This window comes from Colobus angolensis, unplaced genomic scaffold (genome assembly GCF_000951035.1).
Source record: "Colobus angolensis palliatus isolate OR3802 unplaced genomic scaffold, Cang.pa_1.0 Scaffold62, whole genome shotgun sequence".
Classification (NCBI taxonomy): domain Eukaryota; kingdom Metazoa; phylum Chordata; class Mammalia; order Primates; family Cercopithecidae; genus Colobus; species Colobus angolensis.
This window is the reverse complement of record NW_012119821.1, coordinates 3252728-3271362: the sequence shown is the minus strand read 5'-3', so window position 1 is coordinate 3271362 and position 18635 is coordinate 3252728.

Sequence of the window (18635 nt, the reverse complement as noted above, 5' to 3'; positions counted from 1 at the left end):
AACAGACATTTATTTCTCATAGCTCTAGAGGCTGGGATGTCCAAGATCAAGGTGCCAACTGAGTCGGCTTTTGGTCAGGCTCTTTCTGGCTTGCAGGCTGCCTGCTTCTTGCTAAGTCCTCACAAGGCCTTTTCTCGGTATGCACACGGAGAAAGAGGGGCTGTTTTCCTTTTCTTACAAGACCAGCAATTCTATCAGATTAGGCCCACACCCTAGGACCTCATTTAAACTTAATTACCTCCCAGAGGCCCTATCTCTAAATATAGTCATGCTGGAATTCGGGTTTCAATTATGAATTTGGAGAGGACACAGTGAAGTCAATAGCAGTCATATACAGATGAAATTACCCTTGAAAATCCCTTCAGAAAATGCTACATTGAAATAGCCCAACACAGCCAGGCATTTCTTTAGCACTGGAACAGATGATCATCCCTTAGGGTCAGCATCAGATGAAGCAGCTGGCTTATACATAGGAGCCATGATGGCTGAATTATCCATGATGGATACATGATGTTTACTTTTAAGCCTCAGAATCCCACACCCTGGCAAGGTGCTCATCCTGTGGAGGCCTCAGGAACCACATCCCTTGAGGGAATGGCACCAGGTCCATGCCTCTATCTTCACACTAACTCTGAGGCACAGGTCATTGAGAGGAACTCCAGGCAACGTGACTCATACGTTTATTGTTTCCATTTATGTTTAGGATTGCCGTGGCAGGTAGAGTTGAATTTACATCAGTTGATTGTGTCTTGCATGGGATAGAATGAGTAATTTTCTATCATTACCCCTAGGGACACTAGCAAATTATCAAAGAAAGAAAAGTTCCATTTAAATTCTAGCCTAAAAGTTGGTCTCTGTTCTTACTCATAGCAGATAATGTCACTTACTCAGGGACACTATCTGTAAGATATCTCTTGGAATATATTTGGAAGTGAAAGATACACACACATATATACAAGACAAGCGAGTCAAGCTATTTTAATCTCATTCGGTCTCTAGTCTGAGTTCCTATACTTGCTAAATTTATGGGTTGCTGAGATAATTGACAGATGAGTCAATACCACCAGAGGCATATCTGGTAAAGAGAAAGGACACCTGTGCAGGTGGTCAATTAAGTCATTCCCTTGCTGCCCTCTCCAAGCTGTTTCAGTTGTTTTCAAAACCACAAGACAATAACCTCTAAAAAATCTCTACCGCCATTTGTCCTTTAGAATTAAAAGTAACTTTGATTTAAGCCTTTGAGAGTGTTGTTAGATAATATTAATGCTCTAGAAGCAACTGTATCTACAATATCCACAGATTCCTAGAGATACTTTTGTAGTTGTATTTTCCTACACACACACACACACACACACACACTTCTGTGGCTCAATATGAAACAATGTGAAAACACTTACAGTATATTTAAAATAATTTGAAAGTGCACTCAGCAGAGAATTTCATCACCTGTGGAACACACCACCACCAAACAGTTGCTATTGCTAATGTCACAAAGGCTACAGTCCGGCATCACTTTAAAACCAACTCCCTTAAACAGCCTGTCTGGGTCACTGACAGATCAGCATCTAAAAGGGCCTCTCTACTACACCTTATTTGTACCATGGATCTCTTGAATTATACATTCAAATTATTTCTTGCAATTTTAAAGTTTGTAAAAAACCAACCCTGTCTGTTTACCCTCCTCCACTAATGGAGAGTGGGAAAGGATGAAAACTCTTCTATGAGACCAGAATACTGTGCTATTTTCAGCATCATCCTGGTAAATATATTCAGCATCTTCCTGAGAAACCTCCTTCAAAAGCACTCATCTCAAATATTTAAGTGTGGAGGTTCTTTCTTCCAAATCCCAATGATCCTATTATGCTCATTTCTTAGTTTTTATTTTTATTTTCATTTACACTGCAATAAAGGAACTCCAATTGTCTTTCACTCTTAAGTATAACACATTAATATAGCAATATATATTCAGAATCTACATTATGTGGCTTGTTTTGTCTCTTCCTTCTCTACCAGCCTCAGAGGGCACCGGGTATAGGATGCATCATTTGTAAAGGTGCACCTTTCAAATGATGAAGTTTCACAGTTCTATTACTTCCTGCTTCTTAATGTGAGTTGCCTCGTGAAGATGAACTAGTAGGGTGGTAAAGAGAAAGAACACATACCTTTAAGTTGGATGAAAAAGAAGGAAAGAATACTGGAAAGAAAGGAAAACTGTACTGCCTTCTTTCCTTTGTTTTGCTGAGAAACCATAGAACCCTCAAGGGAAAATGAGAAGGTCTCAAAGGTGCTTCTACAGTTTAATCCTGTATAATAATGGCTGGGACGAGGGGAGGTAGAAAATGAAGGAGGGGATGGACATAAATTTAACTCACTCTTCCACCATGACTCTATTCTAAAATCATATGAAATCGGATTATGAGAGTTCACCTTCTCTCCCATCTTCCATTCTCAATAATCAGTTAATCTAGAGTTAAGTTTTTACTCTACTGTTCAGTCTCATATTGCAACTTCAAAAGTTTAACTAATATTAATACCAAATTGTCCCCTTTGCTATTTTGTACTTCAGTGCAAATAGCACTAATAGCACTACACACACACACACACACACATATATATACACACACATATAGATAATGTTTTTCCTAAATGTTAAAGCCATTTAAGAAAAAACTGTTTTCCCAAGAGAAAACTAAACCATGTTTATAAACTGTGTCTAAGACATATACTAATCTCTAAATTACCACCCTCTAAACATTGTTCTCTGCCACCAGGGTTTGGATATTATGTTGTGAGTCATTAAAACCCACTTCACTGGCAGGCTAATACTTGCTCTGTTCACTTGTGAATTATAGGGTAAAAACAGCCATTTCATTACTAATTACTTTTACTGCAAAGAACAAGGAAAGGAAACAAAGTCTTCAATTATAAGAGCTTGCAACCCATCTGGCAATGATGCAAAAATCCTAAGGTGGTTCCAGAATGAATATACCTGACCTGAACTTTTATGTATTAAGCCACTGCTTATGTATTAAGCCTTTGCTATATTTTGAGATTACACAGCAAATTTTGCATAATTAAAAATGTGTTCCATCTTGCCAGTTCCAGACTGATAAAATTCAAAGCTGGTAAAAATCCTACCAGACTTTTCCACAGTCAATCACTTCCTACAAAATAAATTCTTTGGACAATGTTTGACTTTGCTTTTAGACAATTAGCAGGAGAAGGGAATCTTTGCTAACGGACTAAACTAGCACTGAAATACAGCAAATACATCAAGGGCCGAAGGCAGAGACAGCAACACTCTTAAAACTAGACAGAGGAAAATTTTCTAACAGATAAGGCTTGTAACCAACCAAGGAAAGTCCCAACTTAAAGTTTTTTTAAAATTAAAATGCCAAGAAATAACAGTGCACCACGGCACTGAACATTACTTCCTCTTATTTTTCTAATTTAAGTGAGAAAATAAGTCATACGAAGTAATTATCCTGTACTATTTACAAGTTTCTCAAGCAAAACTTAATATAGTTTTTGAAATAATGGTTTAACTGATAAATCTTCAGGAGAACTTTATCTCACTTTTTAAAAGATAATTTCCTTTTAAAAGACTGAAGAGTATTTTTCAAAGGTAATAATACCTCATTAAATTTGCAAGTCCAGAAATTATTGAACTTCTGACATGATTTTTGCTATAAAATTATATTTTTTCATCTTCAGATATTCTCAGGTTTCTTAGAGAATAAGTTGAATGTAATGTAAAATTGGTTGCTTTTTCAAATGAAGGATTTACATACTAAAACACTCCTCAGTTTATCCTTTAGTTCTCAGAAAGTAAAATCTTCACGCTTATGAGTTGTGAGTGGTATTGTCAGGTTGGTGGTGCAAAGGTGATTGCAGTTTTTGCCATTACTGTCAACAGCAAAATTGCAATTACTTTTGCCCCAAACTAAATTATTTTACCAGTTTTTAGCTGTCTATATATTAATTTGGAATATACTCTGTACTTAAAAGTGACACAACTCCTGAGCTTATCCACTGCAGCATTGTTTATAGCTGTGAAATATTCGAATGCCCATGCATAGGAGAGTGGTTGAAAAGATTATGGTACATCCACATGTACCGTAAACATGTAGCATTACACATCTGTTAAAAAAATAAAAGAATAAGGGAGATCTCTATGGAGTTGTATAAGATAATTTCCAAAATATATTGTTAAATTTAAAAAGCAGAGTACAAAGAGTATTTATAGGATACTATCCTTCATATAATGAAGAAGAATTATAAGAAAATTCTTACTGTAGCCAAGTAATTTTAATAAATTCTGTATGATACAGGGTGTGGCTTATGAAATAATTAAAAAGTTGCTGGCCTTGGGAGTTATAAGCATCCAAGGAGGGGCTACAGGAGGAAACTCTCTAGTTTTCTCTTCCTAAAGCTGTTAGCATCTCTCTTAGCACTTATTGAACAAGCTCTCACTGGGCTGCTCCAATCCTCTAGTTGAAAGGCTCCAAGAAGAACAACCCTTATTGTCGGGGTACTATTACTTCTGGTTCGCTGTGGTTACTGTTTTATCAAGCTGCTGTTCTACTGTGAAGGTGTTACAAGTTGTATTTTTGAAAAGGTACACTTTCTAGTGGGAGTCATCATGGGGGGCCAGAAGTGGATGGCACTGATATAGAATACTATAGACCTTAGCCAGGACCAGTGGCTCCATCACTGGATATACTCAAGGGTATCTGTCCACACTGCCCTTCAAATCAATACTTCTTAATGAGCCAGACAATGTGCCAATGATAAAAGGGCAAATAAGACACAGTTCCTTTCTTCAAAGTGCTCACAGGTCCAAAAGAAGAAGATATGTAATTAAATAAGTACGAGATGTGCATCACGAGTATTCAAGGCACTGCAGAGCTGAGAGGAGCAGAAGGGGTGGAGGGACTAGTGTGCTGTCCCTGGGAATCAAGGTGTCAAGAAAGACTCCTGGTCGGACATTGTGGCTCACACCTGTAATCTCAGCACACTGGGAGGCCAAGGTGGGAGGATTGCCTGCACCTAGACATTGGAGACCAGCCTAGACAACCTGGTGAGACCCCCATCTTTACAAAAAACAAAAAAAATAGCCGAGCATGGTGGCTCATGCCTGGAATCTCAGCTACTCAGGAGGCCGAGGCAGGAGGATCATTTGAGCCTGGGAAGTTGAGGCTGCAGTGAGCCGTGATTGAGTCAGTGCATTCCAGCTTGGGTGACACAGTGAGACTCTGTCTCAAAAAAATTTGTTTTAAAAAAGACTCACTAGAAAAGATGCCAGCTGGTGAATCCTGAAAAATGCACAGGGAAAACTCAGGTAAAGAGGGAGGGAGAAGGACATTCTAAGTGACTGGAGCTGCTATGAGCAAGAGTTTAAAGTAGGAGAAATCTACAGATTTCAGAGGGCTCTAGTGGGGGTGTCAGGGGTTGTCTAGGCTCCGACATGGCTAAACTGCGAAGTGCACTCCAGTAGCTTCTCTGTGTGTATACAGACTCTAATGAGTATCATTCCCAGTGACACAAACGGAGTGGCCACAGCAGGCAAATGAAATAAAGTCCACAGAGAGGAGAGTAACCAGAGTTATGCAATTTCAGGACCTCCAGCAGATCCATTTTGGAAAATCATTAAAACAATTTAAAAAACAAAGAAACAAAAACAAAACAAAAAATAGGATTAAAACTACTTCAATGTTTTCCCCCAAAACTTCCTTGTAGAACTAGCATGACTTATATGCCAGTAAATAAATACATATATTTTTATATATTGAAAAATAATAATAAAGCAGTGAAAGTATTCTGTATAATACTTCAGTGGTGGATATATGTCATTATACATTTGCCAAAAGCCATAGAATAGGATGCAATAGACAAAGAACAAACCCTAATATAAACTGTGAACTTTATCAATATTGGCTCATGAATTATAACAAAAGTACCATACTAATGTGTGATGTTCATAATCAGGGAAACTGTTGGGGGATAACAAGAGAATACATGAGAACTTTCTGTGCTTTTTGTTCAATTTTTTCTATAAAACTAAAACCTCTCTAAAAAATATTCTATTGTGTTTTTTGATGCACAGCATAAAAACTTTTTACACAGTTCTAATTTGAAACAGTGAGTGGTATAAGTGAATATAATGTTCAGTTTAATTGTTTTGTATTAAAAGAAATTATTTTCCTTATGTTACTATTATTACTATTATATTTACTACTCCTTTTCACACAATTATTATGCTAATATTGTGTTACTAATTTGACTTACTAATACCGTGCACTACGGCCCAGTCCTAGCACACATTTTGTTCTTGCTGTACCGAAATGTGCCTTTATTCTCTTTTCCAGAAATGCCTTCCTGTCATTCTTTAATCACTCCTTTAATGCCTTCCCTTCACTCCTGTTATATACCAAATGGCTATCATTTCTATTATAGCCAAATGGCTATCATTTCTATTATTCCATATAAATTATGTAATTTCTATGATGGCCATTTGGTATATAACAGGAGTGAAGGGAAGGCATTAAAGGAGTGATTAAGCCAAATGGCTATAATAGAAATTATATATAGCCATTTGGCATATATCAAAAGTTTTAAAATAGACATTATCTTTGACCCAGCAATTCCTCTTTGAGAAATTTATTCTAAGGAAAGCTAAAGATCTTCGCAAAAATTTAGCTACAAGAGTAAATCTTGTATTAATTGCTAGGCATCGAGTTGCTAAGTTGGGAGAATAAAAAGTTTGGCAGCAACTTAATTGTCAAAAAAAATAATGTGATATGAAGTAGTCATTAAAATAATGTTGTGGAAACATATTTGTTAAGAAGCAAGATTGATACACATTGTTGTTACAAAAGCAGGTCTGAGAATGCAGAGAGTTTTAAAATTTGTGAGACAGTTTAGTATATCATATTTTTCTGGGAATGTAACCATTTCTTCTACGTTTTCAACTTTATTGGCATAAATTTGTTCATAATGTCATCATGTTATCATTGATGTCTGCAGCATCTGTAATTACATAATGTATTCATAACACTGTTTATTTGTACCTTTTCTCTCAGAGATTTCTCATCTTCTCAAAGAACTAAGTTTTAGCTTTCTTGTTTTTTCTATGTCATATTCTTCTAAGAACTTTGGGTATATTTTGATGTTCTGTTGTTCTAAGATGTATGTTTAGCTCACCAGTTTTCATTCTTTTTTTCCCCTTAATGTAAGTATTTTGGGATATAAATCTCATTAGGTTTTTCCCTGCCTGCCCAGCTTTGTATCATCTCTCCTTTTATCGTATCTCTATCTTTGATCTGATCACTTGTTTCAAAGAAGAAGTGTTTTCTTAATGTTTTTGTTCCATGGAGAAGTTTTTTTGGTCTTTTGTTCTGCTTTGTAGTGTATTTGTTCTTCTATGTGTCCCTTACTGGCTATTTGATTTTCCTGGTACCTTCGTAGAAACCCCATTCTGGTTCTTTCTGTTCAATCTGTGATCTTTGCATGAAGGCCATCCTTTCCGAGATACCTATTTGTTGAAAGATTATAGGAAGAGGGCCTGGGATCAGGAGTGGATGAGCTTAAGAGAGCAAGTGGTTAGGTGTGTTGACTTGGGAGCCTTCCCACCAAACCCTGTTCAGGACATGACCCTCTGTCCCAGGCTTACATTCCCTCCTGGGGTACTACTGAGTCTAAAATGTTTCCTGTCCTCTTATGGGTCAAGACCAGTAACTGCAGAGCTGACTGCCACCCACCTTCTTCCCCCACCCTGCCACCAGAAAGCAAAGGCGATTTGTCTGCACATTTCCTCATTCTGCTTCATTTCCTCCGCAGCCCCTGGGCCCCAGGGACTCCCTGAAAGGCTCTCTGGGGCTTGTAATTACAAAGTGTCACAGATTTGGCCTCTCAGGGTAAGCCACTTAATTTTGAAAGGTTCTGCCTCCTGTTAAAGACCCACAGAAACATGTATTTGCTCTCAGATTTCTTTTACAACTGGGTCCAAATTTTGTTTTTTAGAAGTAGTGAGTCATAGATTGTGTTTTTCAGAAAGTGCTCTATTTCCTCAGTGCATTGAATTTTCATCTTTTTCACACTCACCCTCCCCACCCCATGTTTCCCAGGCTAACTTCTAACCTAACCTAGTTTCCCTGCCTTAAGTCCTTTCAATCTCCACACTTCGCTGCTGAAGTTATTTTCCTTAAAATTCTTGTCTGCATTGTGTCACTTTCCTCCTCCAAAACCTTTGTGGTCCTCAGCATGAGATTCTGGGCCTTCCATAACATGACCAAATTCTACCTTCCCAATCTCATTGTCACTGCATCCTTTCATTAGCCTGACACTAAATTCGAGCTGGAGTGCTAGAATGTTCCCACTTCCAGGACGCACTTACGCTTTCCCCAGTGTATGTGTAAAATCACCATTGTGTAATCATCCCCACTGCTCAGTTAGAATAAGCACCTCCGTTTCCAGGTTTGCAAGCTTGTTCATAGTTATTTACACACTTGTCTCCCCTATCAGACCTCTCCCACTTCAAGGCAGGATCTATATGACTTATTCATTTCTATGGCATCATCGGCCACAGCAACTAGCACATTGGTACTCATGCATACCCACTAATAGAAAGGATCAATGGCACATTCTTCACTGTGAATAGTAACTTAGTGATCTGTTTCCCAGGAGTCTGAGCAATATAAGGCATTTTTTTTTTCAGGTTCTAACCCACTCCGTCATCCCTACCTCTCCTCCTAGCTTGCCCTGTTAAATTGGAGCATAAGATTCCTGCTTTGCATGATAGGCAATGCAAGTCTTAAGGTTCACAAACACAACAGTGGCTGAGAGCATTTCCTCTCCATGAACCTTACATTTGCAACGCATCCCCTCTTCCTGCTATTGCTATAACCTATATCAATGCAGTGTTGATCTCAAATTGGTGTTAAAATAAAACCCACAACTAAAACCAAACAAAGCACATTCTTATGTGCAGGTAAGAAAACAGATATTAATAGTAGGTATCTCTGGATTTTTTTATACTTTTTATACTTTATCATTTCCTGTATTTACTCATTTCCTATAATAAGCACATATTTCACAATTTTTAAAGGTATTAATATTTTAAAAATACTTCTACGAATAATGTAGAACTCTCTTTTATGTGTGAAATAAGTATGTCCAGCAGATGGCACAAAATCCCTAATCCAGAATTAAAACAGTTAAAAAAAAAAAAAAAACCTTGCTACTTGAAGAATGCCATGTGAAGGGCATGTATCTTAGTGACCAGGAATCAGCCAAAATGGACACTGCTTCCAGAATCTTCATCTCCACTAGGTATGATTTGTTTGTCTCTGCTATAGTCAAAGGTGAGTCGTGTCAGAGGAAAGGAAGGGGCCTCTGTGATATGCAGGATGTGTGGGACCTGCAGAGGCTGCAGGGCAAGTTGGACTGTGCAAAACATTCTCGAAAAGTGGACAAGCTGTGTATCAATGCGGTGTCACATCTGGAGAGGGCTCTGGAGCCCATATAGTCCATGTGTTTTCGGACAATGTTTTTACCATTTTTTTCCTAAATAAACTTCAATGTATGAAACCAACAAAAGTGAATCTCTCCTATTTAAAGCAGGGGATGGGATGGGAGGCAAGGGCCATGCTGGTCCTTCTCTTTGTCCCAGCATAGCCCCACCCCTTGTAGCTGACATAGTCAATAACTGGTTATACTTAATCAACATTTATGGAAACCATAAAATACTTCCAAGAGGTCCCTAGAGAAAAGCCCTAATGCAGTGGTTTCATTGTACTGCTGAGAAAAGGGCTGCTCAGAGGAGAGCTGCAAATGAAAAATGGAAAAACATATAAAAAGCAAAAAAAAAATTTCTTAATTGCCTTTAAAGGAAACATCAATAAGAATATTCAGAATGCATCAGTAAATTTAGTACAGATGTTTTCACAGATTTGACATCTGAAACTGGACCTTATTATATATTAAATTTCTGATATTTTAAACATTAGATTCACTTAAATCTGGTTTATAGTTATAATGGTTTATGGAAACTATCGGAAACAGCATTTCAGCTAACGTGAGGTTTCATGAGAAATGTAAGCATATTTCTAGGTTATATTTTTACAAATAAAGTTTATTTATATCAATAAAATATCCTTAGGTTGTAATTCCTGCACAGTCTATAATTTTTCAATGCAACTATAAACCCAAACAGTGACTTGACAGCATGAAGCTAGTCATTTTAGAGCTTCTATAAGCCCCTAAAAATATATCTAAATAATGTTTGCAAAGTAGACGCAACCATCTATTTAAATGCATTTACCTAAAGTTTCTTTTTAGAACAAGTCCAAATTTAACTAGTCTTATGATAATTATCTTATAAATTTTCCTTTGTTTTGGACACCCATTTCTGTTATTTCCAGGAGCTTCCCACTTGACACTATATTATTTCTGGTTTACGGAAGATGTATGTGTTTTTTTTAAAAGCTTTCAGAGAGGCTTCTCAGAGTGTAACAGTATCTTAACCATGTCCTAAATTAATAAATAAAAGGAAAACCCAAAGGTGAATGGGGTTTAGCAGTAGAGAGCATGGGTCTTAAATTCTAGCTTCTGTTTCTGCTAGCACGGTGACCTTAAACCCCTATTTCCCCACGTGTTGAGATCAGAACAATTATACTGACCTGAGTTGGTTAATAAGCCATTGTGTCTCAGTTCCAAAACCACCTTTTAATGCTCTGCTTTGTGATGTTAGGACTCGGACTATGTAAACCACATTTTAGCTTTGCCAGCTCTGCCAACAGGGTTGTCGAGGGACGTGAAAGGCTGGAAGAGAAAGAAGGGGCTTGCTTGCTCCTTCCTGTTTGCTTCCAGTTTCTGTCCGTATCACCTCAGCAATGGTTTTTCCTCCTGGCAGTGGCTGTTGGATTCCAATTCTCAGGATTCTTCCCTCAGTCTCCCAGACCAGCTTAGTAAGTTCCCACAGAGATACCAGCAGCAGCTGGCCAGAGCCGCCTCCTTAGAGGTATGAGTCCAGCTCCAAGGGGCTTTCCTCTGAGTTTTTGAGGCATCAGCCCCAGTCAAGTTGACCCTCTCCTTAAGGTCTGGATCCTGGCTGGGCTGAGCCCTGTCTCTGAGATTGTGAAGTAGCCACACCAGCTTGTAGGTTCTAATAACTCCACCTCGTCCCTTGTTACCGCCCGCCCCCCGCCAGAAGTGCTAACTGTTTCTTGTGGTTCCTGTCTCAATGCTATCTCAGCCTTACTCTTTTGTCATTTTGGTTCTCCAATACCAATTCCTTGTAAACAGTTCTCATTCAAAAAAGCCGATTTGGTTTCTGATTTCCTGACCAACTATAGAGAATTCTAGGAAATAGATTCTCAAGATAAGATTCTGAGCTTAGGCTTGATCATGACTTTGGGCTTGAACACAGTGAGGACTCCTAGTACTCACACGATTAATCAGCAATCACCTGTGGTTGATTACAAATGAAATACCTACTCAAGCAAGTGCCTTCTGGGACCAAGTGCCTGCTTTGTTTAACCACTATGAAGATCATATGGTGAGACAGCTATTTCTGTGTGCACTGGAGTGCTTACGAGATGAAAATGACCAACTTGAGACATGGTTAGAGAACCAGAAAACTTCTAAGGCAGCTGTAAAAGAGTCTCTTAGGTTTTGTAGTTGCTCTGTGGGATACATCATTACAATGCAAGTTGAATTCACAGCCTTGACAAGGCTCAAGTGTGAGCATTAGAAGATTGGTTGGGAAGGAGAGAGATCCTGAGATTTGGAATAAGAACATCTGGGTGAAATCAAACAAAACAGAAAATCTTATACTCCTTCATCCAAACTTCTACATCCTAGTAACTTTAACCTTTGCCCATTATTCCCCAGTTTTGAGGCTGAGAACTACTTCCTGAGCTATAACTTGGGGTTCTTCTTTTGTTTTTTTCACTTCTCTAATACTTGTTTAACAAATCCTTAACATTAAAATCTCTTTGCTAAAACAAGCAAACAAAATTGATCTGGCTTCTGTTTTTCTAACTGAAGCCTACTGGACACACTGTCTTATAGGGTTATTTTGAGGCTGAGACAAGGCACATATAGCACATAGCTCAGTATGGTGTATTACCCACAGAAGACACTCAGCAGGTAGTAGAATTTCCCTGCTGACCACATCTTTTCCCTACTTCGTTGTGCTACTTCTAGTCGAGCAGGTCAAAACTTCTCCCTGAACTTATTTATAAAAAGAGGTAACATTTCTCTAAAAATGGGGGTATGTGCTGGGGGAAATGAAGGAAAACATCAGCCTTGTGAAGAAATGAATAATACTTCATTTCTAGAGCTACTACTAGTACTTTCACCCTGCCTCCCTCTGACAGGAGTTCATAAACACTGAGGCTACCCTCTAGTGCTAAGTGATCAGAAAGGTCTCCTGCTCACTATTGACAAGTCAAAGGAACACTTTCTGGAAGAAACCAAAGCTATTCTCTGTTATGGAGAATTATCAGGACAATCTCCTCAATGAACCCTGAGACCCCTGGCATCACTAAGGATTGTCCCTACCCATAGGAAATGATGGGACTAACCACCTGTGTTGATCTCAAGTAAGACATGCAAACACTAAAGAACTATTCTCAAAGACAAGGTGATCATTTTACAGAGGATAGAAAACCCCAAACTCTTGCAAACTCCATACTTAGAGCTCCTTTAATCCTCTGACGTGTATCTATGAATCCTGAGAGTATAGGACTCATCACGTCATCAAAATCGTCCACCTTCAGTAGAAGCCTGAGAGCAGAGAAGGTGACAGCCTCATCTCATTGCTTGGTATTGTTTGTGAAAGAAAGCAAAGACAGTGAGGAAGCCTTTATATCCTGCTATTTCTTTTCCATGGCAATCAAAATAATTAAAGTGCAGTTCAGCCAAGGACAGGCAAGTGTTCACATACACACTATTCCCACAAACATAACCTCTATTATAAATAGACACACAGCCTTTTTTTCACAAAATAAACTTTTTAGCAAGCAAAATAAGTCATAATATACTTTTAAGAATATAGCTTGGGTAGAAAGAGTTTCTATTAAAAAGCCTGCAACTTATTATTTTGAAAATCCTGATCCAAGGATCTACATTTTAAAAATAGAGTAGATAATATCTACCTGTGTTTTCCATTCTGTGCCTCTAAATTCCATTTAGAATTTTGAAGTCATGTTGTAGCACCCAAATCAAGATAATTTTATTCATCTAGTTAGATTTTCTTCAATGAAAAAATTACAGGTGATCTTAATTTATGATGACGTTATGTCCCCATAAGCCTATAGTAAGTTGAAAATGCAGTTAATGCACCAAACATCATAGCTTAGCATAGTCTACCTCAAATGCTCTGAGAACACTTACATTAGCCTCCAGTTGGGCAACATCATTTAACACAAAGCCTATTTTATAATAAAATGTTGAATATCTCATGTAATTCATGGAAAACTACACTGAAAGGGAAAAAAAAAACAGAATAGCTCTGTGGGTAGTCAAAGTATGATTACTATTGAATTTGTATCACTTTTGCACCGTTGGAAAGTAAAAAAATAGTAACTCAAACTACGGTAAGTCGGGATTGTCTTAGTGAAAGGAGGTGGTAATCTGCACCTAGCAGAGAGTTGTTATTTCACTTCTACTAGATAGTAACAATTAAGAATACTTAGCTACGGGCCAGGCGTGGGGGCTCACACCTGTAATCCCAGCACTTTGGGAGGCCGAGGCAGTTGGATCACTTGAGCCCAGGAGCTCGAGACCAGCCTGGGCAACATGGTGAAACCCCATCTCAACTAAAAATACAAAAAATTGCCCGGGCATGGTGGTGCATGCCTGTAGTCTCAGCTACTCCAGAGGCTGAGGTAGGAGAATCACCTGAGCCTAGGAAGTCGAGGCTGCGGTGAGCGGAGATGGCAGCACTGCACTCCAGCCTGGGTGACAGAGTGACACCCTGTTTCAAAAAACAAAAGCAAAAACCACCACAACAAAAAACCCAGAATACATAGCTATGTATCAGGAATGACATGCTACCTTCCAAGGTCCCCAGTGGGTGCCTAAAACTGTGGATGTTATCGTACTCTATATACACGACTGGTTTTCCTGCACATATGTACTTAGGACAAAGTTAATTTATAAATTAGGCATAGGAAGAAATGAACAACAGTAACTAACAATAAAATAGAACAATTATAACAATATATTGTAATTAAAAATATGCAAATATGATATCTTTCTCTTTCAAAATATCTTATTGTACTGTACTCACCCTTCTTGTGATGATGTAAAATGGTAAAATGGCTACGTGATGGGATGAAGTGAGGGCAATAACACAGGTATTGTGACATAGGTGGAAAATTCCAGAAATAAACAACTCTTAAGTTTCAAATTGTGCACTGTTCTCAGTGGTGTGATGAAATCTCTTGCCCTCCTGCTTCGGCCCATTGGATGGCAATGAGTCACCATGTAGTCACCTTGGTAATTAGAGCAACTGTTGCAGTATTGCAGTGCTTGTGTTCAAGTGACCCTCATTGTACTTAATAGTGACCCCAAAACACAGGGTAGTGATGTAATATTTTTGAACTATAGTTGACCCTGAGTAACTGAAACTGTGGAAAATGAAACTAAGGGAGCTAAGGGAAGACTACTTTACTATACTTCTAGATGTGTACTGTTTATCACTGATTATATAAAATGGTAAAATATTATTAGCTATTACTGTAATATGGACTAAGTCAAGTTGTTGGCATAATAATTTCAAATTACATGATTCACTCATGTATATGTAAAGGTCTTCCCAAAAGTCTTAGTGAAATTGTAAGATTGAATACTTTTGGAAGTATAAAGGCTACAAATTTTTATATAAAGGTTTCAAACAAACTTTATTTAAAAGTATAATGACTTACATTTATTTTACATTTATATAGCTTTGTTGATTTTGAGTAATACATTTAAAAATTTTAAGTTTTTAGTCCCTCTGGTTGAAGATAGGAAATGTTGACTGAAACAAGAAATTAAGTCTTTTCGGACAACTTGCATTTCCAACTTGGGCATAATTATTAAAATACTTAGTAGATAACTTCAGGATTGTGGCTGTGGCCATTATCAAATTTTAAAGAAAAAAGTGACTTGAAATGAAAGAGCATTGCAGTTCCAGTAACAAATAACTCTTTTATTTAAGTTTAATTTATTCAGAAACTTATAGAAAAGCTGGAGTTACTATAAAAATATTTTTTTCCTGAATCAACAGGTTATTGCTTCACTCCTTGATGTGTATTTCTCACAGCCAAAATATTTTCTACATAAATACAACAAACCATCAAAGTTGAGAAATTAACAATGATAGCATCTAATCTTCAGACTCCACCCAAGTTTTGCCAATTGTCCCTGTAACATTAGTCTTTTATGGCAACAGGAACCAGTTCAGGACCACACACTACATTCAGTTGTCATGTCTCTAAGCTCCACCAGTCTAGAACGGATCCTCTGTCTTTCCTTGACTTTCATGACCTTGAGATTTTTGGATATTATTTTTGTGGTATGTCCCTCAATTTGTTTCCTTCTTCATTATTAGACTCATGTTTGCAGCTTTGTTAGAAGTATAACAAGAATAATGATGTAGTTTTGTCATTTCGTCTTATTAAATAGAATAAAATTTCTATTTATCCCACTGTGATGGAATATCACTGGAACTGATCACATGATTGAGGTGACATCTGCCAGGCTTTTTCCATTGTAAATTACTCATTTTGCCTTCATCATTCAACTGTACTTTGTGGGAAAGAACTTTGAAATTATGTAAATACCCTTCCTCATCAAAATTTTAATTGTTATTTAGCTCATGATTTCTCATTTTGTTCCCTTACTGCCTTTGTTGTTATGATTCTTAAACTTTCCTAGATTTGGCCCGTGGGGTTTCCTTCAAGCTGGCTTTTGGGCCCATTTGGTATGTCCCCATTATTTTTTTTAGTACTTCCTTGCTTTTTGCTTCAAAAGATGTTCCACTTTTAATTGCCCCTTTCCTTTCCTGTCCTGGCCCTGAAATCAGCCATTTCTTCAAGGAACTTTGGCTCTTTTAGTGGAGAATGGCATCTAGAAGTCAAGATATGGGCAATAGCTGTGCTCATTATTAGGGTTGTCTTAGTTCGAACTGCCATAACAATATACCATAGACTGGGTGGTTTAAGCAATAGACATTTCTTTCTCACAGTTCTGGAGACTGGAAGGTCCAATATAAAGGTGCCGGCAGCTTCGGTTCCTGGTGAGAGTGCTCCTCTCGGCCTGTAGACAGCCACGTCCTCTCTCTGTGTTCACTTGCTGTTTTTGGTGCACACACATAGAGGGAGAGAGAATGCTCTGGTGTCTCTTCCTCTTCTTGTAAGAGCACTTATCACATCATGTGGGCTCCAACCTTAAGACCTCATCTAAACCGAATTACCTCCCAAAGTCCTCACCTCTGAATACCATTACCTTGGGGGTTAGAGCTTCAACATATGAATTGTTGGAGGATACATTCAGTCCATAGCCAGGTGTTGCTGCTGCTACTCTCTCTCAGGAGGGAAGCTAGAGTCTAAATCCATTAGGTTGGTGCAAAAGTAACTGCAGGTTTTGCCATTACTTTTACTCTTTCTCTATCTCTATATAAATATAGATAGATAGAGATGATGTAGATATAGATATATTAGGTTGGTGCAAAAGTAATTGTGGTTTTTGCCACTGAAAGTAATGGCAAAAACTATATCTATATCTATGTGTATTCAGATAAAGAGCAAAATATATCTACACGTATTACAGCTGTTCGTTACATACTTTACAAATACTTATAAATCTATCTATATGTAGAAAACCATGAGTCCACACAAATACTTCCAATTCCATACCAGAACAGTTCATTCTTGTTCCCTTCATTTAAATATCTGTAACTCCCTTCTCCAACTATGAGAAGCCTGGATCCTATTATCATGGATGTATTTTCTTGTTTGACCCATAACCCTGTGGCGACTCACCTTTTATATCTGCCTCTCTCCCTCCCCGTGTGGATTCCCTCCTTACCCTTCCCAGGCTCTGATACCTCATACTAGGCCACCTTCCAACATATGGATATCCTCTTTACCCCACAAGGACTTGAACTGCCCATTTTGGGTTGCACAACCCCCATTAGATGCCCTTCTCACCCTATCTGGGCTCTAAGTCACCATGTCATCCCTCCACCACCATGTGGCAACCTTATTCGCCCTGCCTGGGTTCTGATATCCTGCTGTGATCTCCCCTCCTCTGTGTGGATTCTTTCTTCACCCCATTCAAACTCTTAATGCCCACTTCAAGTCATGGGCCACCTTGCTCTATTTCACCTCTAGGACTGACTTATTTATGAAGGGAAGGGAAGGGAAGAGGAAGAGTCCAAATAACTCCTAAAAATGTGTGTTGTAGAGATAACCTTTGCTAAATCTTGTTGAATTAGAGAGAAGAATGAGCCAAAGGCAACATATGTATGGTTTCCAATGCTGCTAACTGTGCTAAATCATTATTTGCACGGGTGAGGCAGTTATACTTACTTGTAAGCGTCCCTTAAGGCTTTGCTTTGTTTTTTTGTTTTTTTTTTTTTTTTTGAGACAGAGTCTCGCTCTGCCGTCCAGGCTGGAGTGCTGTGGCCGGAACTCAGCTCATTGCAAACTCCGCCTCCCAGGTTCACGCCATTCTCCTGCCTCAGCCTCCCAAGTAGCTGGGACTACAGGCGACCGCCACCTCGCTCGGCTAATGTTTTGTATTTTTTTTAGTAGAGACGGGGTTTCACTGTGTTAGCCAGGATGGTCTCAATCTCCTGACCTAGTGATCTGCCCGTCTCGGCCTTCCAAAGTGCTAGGATTACAGGCTTGAGCCACCGCGCCCAGCCTAGGCTTTGCTTTGAATATGGTAATCCTGCTACAGTTTGGATGAGAAAAAAATAAGTTTTATTGGAGCAAAGAATGGATTAAACACGAGAAGTAACTAAGATGAGCTACATTTTAAATCTCATTTCACTTTGCTTCTTCATGCCTTCCCCAGAATAAATTGCTATACAGACAGATTGGTCCCAGAGATCTAAATTACAAAAGATGTTGAACATCACACTAAGGCATTTGTTCTTTCATTTAAAGTCAACAATGACAAGTCACTGAATGGGTTTGGGCCAAAAAAAAGGCGTAAGATTGTGAGAAAAAATTTAATTTCTAATTATGAAATTGGAAAAAATCATGACTATATTGAATACGTTGTTAATTATTTTCAGGAAGAAAGGTATACAATAAATGGACTGGGTCAGTCAGGGAAATAATTTTATAGTTGGGGTGATAATAGATAAGCAGTTTTTATTGGTTAATAAACTATTAATGCCACACAGACAAATCAGCCTCAGTACCACTCCCTGACTTGTTACTGCATTATTGCTATCACAGAAACCGATCAACAATTACTTGTTTTTATACTTTGTATAAGGTAAAGCATAATAAAATGCAGTGCTTAAGTAACCGGCTTCATCCAAGTAAGTAAAAATGTTATATCATCTATTTTTTTTTCTCATATTTAGAGGAAAGACTATTAATCAAATATTTGGGCATTTGATTTTGGAG